The following is a 6998-nucleotide window of genomic DNA, read 5'->3' on the forward strand; positions in this document are numbered from 1 at the left end:
CGAGTTTGAATCTAACCTGGGCCTGCCAAACAATAATGATAACTACAACTAAAAATAGCCGGGTGTTGTGGCGGACGCCTGTAGTCCCAGCTACTTGGGAGGCTGAGGCAAGAGAATTACTTAAGTTCAGAAGTTTGAGGTTGCTGTGAGCTGTGATGCCATGGCACTCTTACCCAGGGCAACAGCTTGAGACTCTGTCTCAAAAAATAAAAAAATAAAAATAAATAATCAATCAATCAATCAGCATCAGTGCTCTGGCCACACTCTCCATGAGGCCTGTCTTCTTGAGGAAGTCACGCACCTGTTTGCTCTCAAAGTGTCAGTTTCCTCATCTGTGAAATGGGAATAATATTTCCCCGCATCTCACATGTTTGGTGCAGATTAAATGAGCTAATTTATGCAAAGAGCTCATCCTAATACCCACTCGTAATTAACACTCAATAAACACAAGCAATTATAGCAATGAAATCCCACCATTCACATTTCTCACTTCTTTCCCGGAGAATGCACTGACTAGAGTTTGTTTCACCATAGTCTTCATATGAAACTTGAAAACAGGAATTTTCTGTTTTAAGGAATTGGCTTTAAAAAAAACAACAACAATAAATCTACCAATCATGTTCTGTGGATATTAAGGATGATAAAAATAAGAGTTGTCACTGAAAATCTGTGTAGGAGGTGAGAAGACTGCCTGCAGAGGTGAGGGAGGTGATCTACCTCACTATTACTTACCTGAGAAATCAGCTTTTCTTCCAAATTGACTTGTTTTCCCACCCTCAGCAAAACATGCTTCAATTTCTTCTCTGACCTCAGAAAACTTCCATAAATCAAATACTACAAAATCCTCTATGCCCTTGAACTGAATGTGGGAAACTCTGAGTTATGATAGTATGCGCATAATACTGCAAGAATGAGCTAAAAGAGTAATTCCCTTTACAGAGTGTTAAAGAATAGATGTCTTTTGTACACATTCAGAGGTGATGTCATTGTTTCCCTGTCACTGGGAGGGTGCCAGGAGTTGTGATAGTGCTGAGCCTCCGGCAATGATGGATTGCACCTCTCACCTGGACATTTTATGAACAATAACCCCTTTGTGAGGCCACAGGCCTAGGCCTTTCTGCTAGTGAGGGAGGTGTAGTCACATGACCTGCCGAAGGCCTGAAATCTCCACATCAGCCTTCTTATAGGAGAGCTCTAGCCTTGAAGGTAAAGGACACAGCTGGGGTCCAGCACCAGCAGGATGCTGAGGATGGTGGGGGGGACCCTGACAGGCCTGGCTGCTGACTGCCTGGAGCTTACAGTCTAGTGGGAAAGACAGCAAACAAATAACTGGGCTGACATGAACTGAGCACAGTTGGAATGAGTGCCCTGAAGCACAGCGCCTGTTGGATTTTAGGGGAGAACTAATAAGGAGGGAGAGGGAGAGTTAGGCATGAAATTGAAAGCACATTGTTAAAAACTATCAAACAGGACAGAGAGCACAAACTTTGCACGTTTTGAAGATAAAGCTGCAGATGGCATAGACACAGCGCATGGGCCGGGCTGGGCCTGGACGTGCCTTGTCTTCTCCAGAGTTAGGTGTTGAGGCTTCCGGTGCTAACGGTGGCTGAGTGGGGAGAGCCTGAGAAGCCCCAGCTCAGACAGAGGTGGAACCTGCCACAGGTGAAAGTCCCCCAAAACAGTGAGGACGCCTACTGGATAGCATGGCTGGAGGGTGGCGTGTGGCCAGGAGATCCCCAGCCCAGATTGGTGGCCACGCAGGCCCCTCCCTGGCCATGCTACCATCCACATGATGCACACAGTATTCAGAGTGGCCTCGTCAGCCCAGAATGGCCCTCACTTTATGCTGCCCTCTAACCTTCCCTCCTGGTATTGATGGAGTTATTTGTCTTCAGATACAATGGGGCCTGCGTGTGTGTGCGAGTGTATGTGTGAGTGTGTGTGCGTGTGTATGTGCAAAGAGGAAGAGGCAGACCTCCGACCCACTGCTCTTTCCTGCCGTACTCTGTTCATCTCTCTTCTGGGGCAACTGCCAATTCACCTGCGAATTTATCTGTTCTTAGGTCAAGCTTCTTGAGACACAGTGGGCTTCAAGGTGGTGACCATATACTACATATAACGTCAGCCATCATCTGAACACTTCCCTATCCTCCACCCCCAGCCCAGCATCTTCAGATTTCTCTGACTCAACTTTTCTGTGTGGGGTGTTTCTGCCATGTGGGGGAGGAGCAGTCAGTTTGTCATGGGGGAGAAGCAGCTGACGGTAAGAGAAGGCGGTAGAGGTGTAGAGGGCAGCCTTCCTCTTCTCAAAACATGTGGTGCCAAGGTAGCATCTGTTGCAAGTGAATTCTGGGACTGGAAAAGCTCGTGACATAATAGAACCTGAATGCTTCTGGGGACTCATCTCAGAACTACTAAATCCCAGAATTCTTAAACATCATCCAATGTATAAAAGGCCCTAAGGAAAACATACTAAGGATAACCGAAAAATGGAGATGACTCCTTCAAATCTTCAATAACTTGGTCACTACAGGGCTCCTGTTATTTATGATTATTTCACATGCTTATGTCCCATGTCATGTACTAGCAGCTGTCTTGTTACCAGAATAGTTTGTCACACATACAGAAGTTTTTCCTTCTATGAGAATACGTACAATGAGTGGAGAAGGCTGGTGTTGATACCAGGATGCTGATAATTAATCCCATGCTCCATGAGATCTGTACTTCTGTATGCTCGCTCCACCAGAAAATTTAATGCCTGAAAATTTAAGGACTGAAAACATTTTTTTTAAAACCATGAGAATTATCGAAAATTAGGATCAGATGTGTTTTCACAAATGTCATTGTTGGAACAGTCAAAATGAGTTGGAGCCACATATTTTATGACAGTCAAACGTGGGAAAAGATCCTTAAGGATAGACTGGGACCTGCACTAACCCTTGAAACAGCAAGAATTCCCACACGTGCTAAGGTAGCTGCTGTAAGTGTCATGGTGAACAGAGGGATAATGCCAAAGCTTTTGTGTTTGGAAACTATAGTCATTTTCCTGGAACTCTCGTTATTCGGGAGGCTGTCGGTACAAAACGTGGCAGGCCATTCAAGTCCCATCTGCTGCTCCAGGCTGCTTTGCAGAATATGCACTGGGAAATGGTCTTCATCAAGATGGAGGCTGCTTTTGCCTTACCAATGCCCAAGTGTAAATGTCTTTGGCCAGATATCCCATTAGAGTGTAGCATTCCGGCCATTGGACATTATGAGAGTGATGTGAGACAGCAACACAACACACACGAGCTTGAAAACCAGGCTTTCTGATGATACCAACAGTGCGACAGACCCAGAGGAAGTCCATGTGATGCTTGATGGGCTGTCACCTCCTCACACCTGTTTATAGATTCACTCCCATAATGTGTGAAAACATACGTCTAGATGAAAGTCAGAATGAAAAGCTGGATTGGCTGCACTTGGAAGGGATGACGTACATAGAGAGAAATGAACAAAAAAATGAAAAATTGCAGGCCAGGTCCAGTGTCTCACACCTGTACTCTTAGCACTCTGGGAGGCCGAGGTAGGTGGATTGTTTGAGCTCACAAGTTTGAGACCAGCCTGAGCAAAAAGTGAGACCCCCGTCTCTACTAAAAATAGAAAAACTGAGGCAAGAGGATCGCTTGAGCCCAAGAGTTGGAAGTTGCTGTGAGCTATGATGCTACAGCACTCTACGCAGGGTGACAGCTTGAGACTCTATCTCAAAAAAAAAAAAATAGAGAAGTTGCAAAAATATTAAGTCAAGAAAAAATAACTGCAGAAAATTATGATTGGATGAAATTAAAAACTGATGTGTATCATGACCTTTCAATCTTTTCAAAATTGCAATGAGTGTGTGTATATATTCTCATAAATGAACGCTTGTCTGGAAGAGTCACCAAATTCAATTAGAAATCTTGGGGGTTGACCTTGAGGTACTTACGACTTTCTGGGAATCCTGAAAAAGATGGTGCTTCGGCCAGCTTGCACAGCACAGAGCATGTGCTTGTCGCAGAATTCATGTGGGAATTAGGTTTGTTTTTTTTTTGGAGACAGAGTGTCACTGTGTCACCCTTGGTAGAGTGCTGTGGCGTCATAGCTCACAGCACCCTCCAACTCTAGGGCTCAAGCAATTCTCTTGCCTCAGCTTTCCAAGTAGCTGGGACTACAGGCACTTGCTACAATGCCTGGCTATTTTTTGGTTGCAGCCGTCACTGTTGTTTGGCAGGCCCGGGCTGGATTTGCACCCGCCAGCTCCCGTGTATGTGGCTGGTGTCCTAGTCACTGAGCTACAGGCCCTGGGCTGGGAATTAGGTTTTTGAGATGATAATAATGAACTAAGCTTTAGGAATCTTATTATTGTGCTAGTTGGTTTTAGTAGATACTGATGTTAATATTGTTTGATGTTTGAACATTTATTAATATATGTGTCAAACAAGAAACTAAAAACTATTCATATTGTCTTTTATTTTTGCTTTAGTCATCATAATCATGTTGAATTTATGTGATCGTTAATTTTATTACATGTGAAAAGCCAATTTCTTCTCAAATATTTAATGTTTTCACTAGCTACACTCCACAATCCACATGCCATCTTTTACTATAATTTCTTCTAAACAGATGCAGAAAAATGGAATTTTCTCTACTAAAGTACTTCTGCATTTTACAAATGAAAGAACTAAGTACAGTTTTCTATTCAAAATTTGCTTATTTTAACATTATTTGGTTTGAAAAAAAAAAAAAGACAGGTGAAGATCTACTCAACCGCTTGTTTCCCCCTGAAATTTCTAGATAACACTGTGTTAACTTTTTTAGCTCTAGCTCTGGCTTATCATTTCCTGTTACAAAATTGTTTGAATTTACTGAGAAAATATTCCTATCATTAATAAAAATAATGATAGGAATATTGATTGAAATAAAAAAAAACCGAGAATTTAATTTACAGTATGCTATGGTTGGAATACGTCTCCCAGAATTCATGTGTTAGAAACTTAACCCCCAATGCGATGGTGTTGGGAGGTGAGGCCTCTGGGGAGTGTTTAGGTTACGAGGGCTCCATTCTTATGAATAGGTGGATGTCATTAAGAAAAGGGCTAGTGGGAGTGGGTTTGCTGTCTTACACTTTCCCCATCTGCCTTCTCCTATGTGATGGTGCAGCAGGAAGGCCCTCGCCAAATGCTGGTGCCTTGACCTTAAACTTCCCAGCCTCCAGAACCGTGAGCCAATACATTTCTGTTCTTTATATAACAGATTACAGGCATTCTGTTACCGCAGCACACAACGATTTACTTCAAACCAATTAGAGAAAGGATGAAATAGTCAATAAATGCTATTGAGTTGATATGCTCCTTGTTTTTGGACAGAGGACAGGTAGACTCCACTGCACCTCACACCTTGCCTAATAATTAATTCCCCATGGATAAAGAGCTAAACATAAAACTAACAACTTTAACATACAGCAGAACCCCCATAGTTGGCCTTTCCCCTTCATTGGCCACCTCTTTAAATTGGCCTGATTTTTATGCCGGGACATGCTCTACGTGTACTCAGTGGAGTTCCTTATGTTGACCACCTCCATATGTTGACCTGTTTGTTACAGTCCTTTGGGTGGTCAACTTAAAGAGGTTCTACTGTGTATAATCCTGAGAGGAAGTAAGTCGCCTAAAGCAAGACTCCAAATCCAGAAACCTTGAATAAAATAATAAACAGATTCAATTACATGAAATGGCAAATTTTTCATCCAAAAAAACACCGTGAACAAAATTAAAAACAAAATGGCAGACTATGCAAGCATATGAGGGTATGCCTGCTCCTAGGTCATCGTTTCTCAGCGAACTCCTCTTGTCTCTAACACCCAGACTTCTTAGAATTGTGCCTATCCTTCCTATATGACATGTTTTGGGGGGAGCCGAGGTTTATTTATATAGAAAATTTTATTTGTACATACTGAAAACTCATTATAAGATTTTAAGCAAAGTAGTGTGTGGCGGCGGGGAGAGGGGAGGAATTTTCCATTTACTTTCCAGTTGTAATTGGAAGAATCTCAGAATCACATGCAGATGTTTCGAAAAGTGCCAAGTGTCAGCCCAGGGCTGTGAGTCGGCTGTTGTAGCCTGCACACATGCAAATGTCTGTTAAACGTCATAGTAACTGTTTGGTGGCTGGGAGCAGTGTTTTATGCATCTTATGAACTAAATAACTTGTCACATATATTGACATTTTCCTGTGTTTTAGGGAGTTGGTTGGCAGTATTACACTGATAGAAAATGGGCTCCTACTGAAGTTTTTCCACCAAGCGCCTGGCATTTAGAAATGGGCTCCTCGTGAGATGAAGAGATGCCGGTACGGACAAACGGAAGTACAGACTGAGGATTCGTACTGAGAAAATATATAAAATAGTCCATTTGAATCTGACAGAAAAAAGGTAAGGCATGGAAAAAGATAAAACAATCACTAGAAAACGAGTCAAGAAAAAAAAGAAATAGATAGGCTCAAGAATGGAAACAGACAATTCACAAAAGGAAAATCGCTGTAAGCAAGGACATGCCCCAAATGCATTAAAACTATGAAAGACCTTTTTGCAGTTTGCTGGGTTTACAGAAGAGGAAAAGTGTGATACACTTCAGAGTTGCCGAGGACTTGGGGAACAGGTGCTTTGGCCTTGCTCATAGCTGTCGAGTACTCACACTGAGTTCACTCTGTGTGCTTGATGTAGGATATGTTTATTTCTAAATATTATCCTACAGGGAGACATCTTTCATGGCAAACCGGTGGCATCTCTTAAACCCTGCAATGCATGGCACTCTACTTTTACAATTTATTTCTAGAAACCTATCATTCAGAATACACATGTGCACGAAGACAGGTGCCTGAATATGAATAATATCCTGGCATTATTTGTAACACCAAAAAATATTGAAAAGATACAGAATGTACATCAATGATTTAAATATATTATGGTGTGAAATACTGTGGAG

General features: G+C 42.3%; 1 pseudogene; it reads left to right on the forward strand.

The window, feature by feature from the left end:
• Nucleotides 1-2810: 2810 nt before the first annotated feature.
• LOC128594787 (calcium-independent phospholipase A2-gamma-like) lies at nucleotides 2811-3895 on the forward strand (annotated as a pseudogene).
• Nucleotides 3896-6998: the final 3103 nt, after the last annotated feature.

The sequence above is a fragment of the Nycticebus coucang genome, chromosome 9 (genome assembly GCF_027406575.1).
Source record: "Nycticebus coucang isolate mNycCou1 chromosome 9, mNycCou1.pri, whole genome shotgun sequence".
NCBI classification, from domain to species: Eukaryota; Metazoa; Chordata; class Mammalia; order Primates; family Lorisidae; genus Nycticebus; species Nycticebus coucang.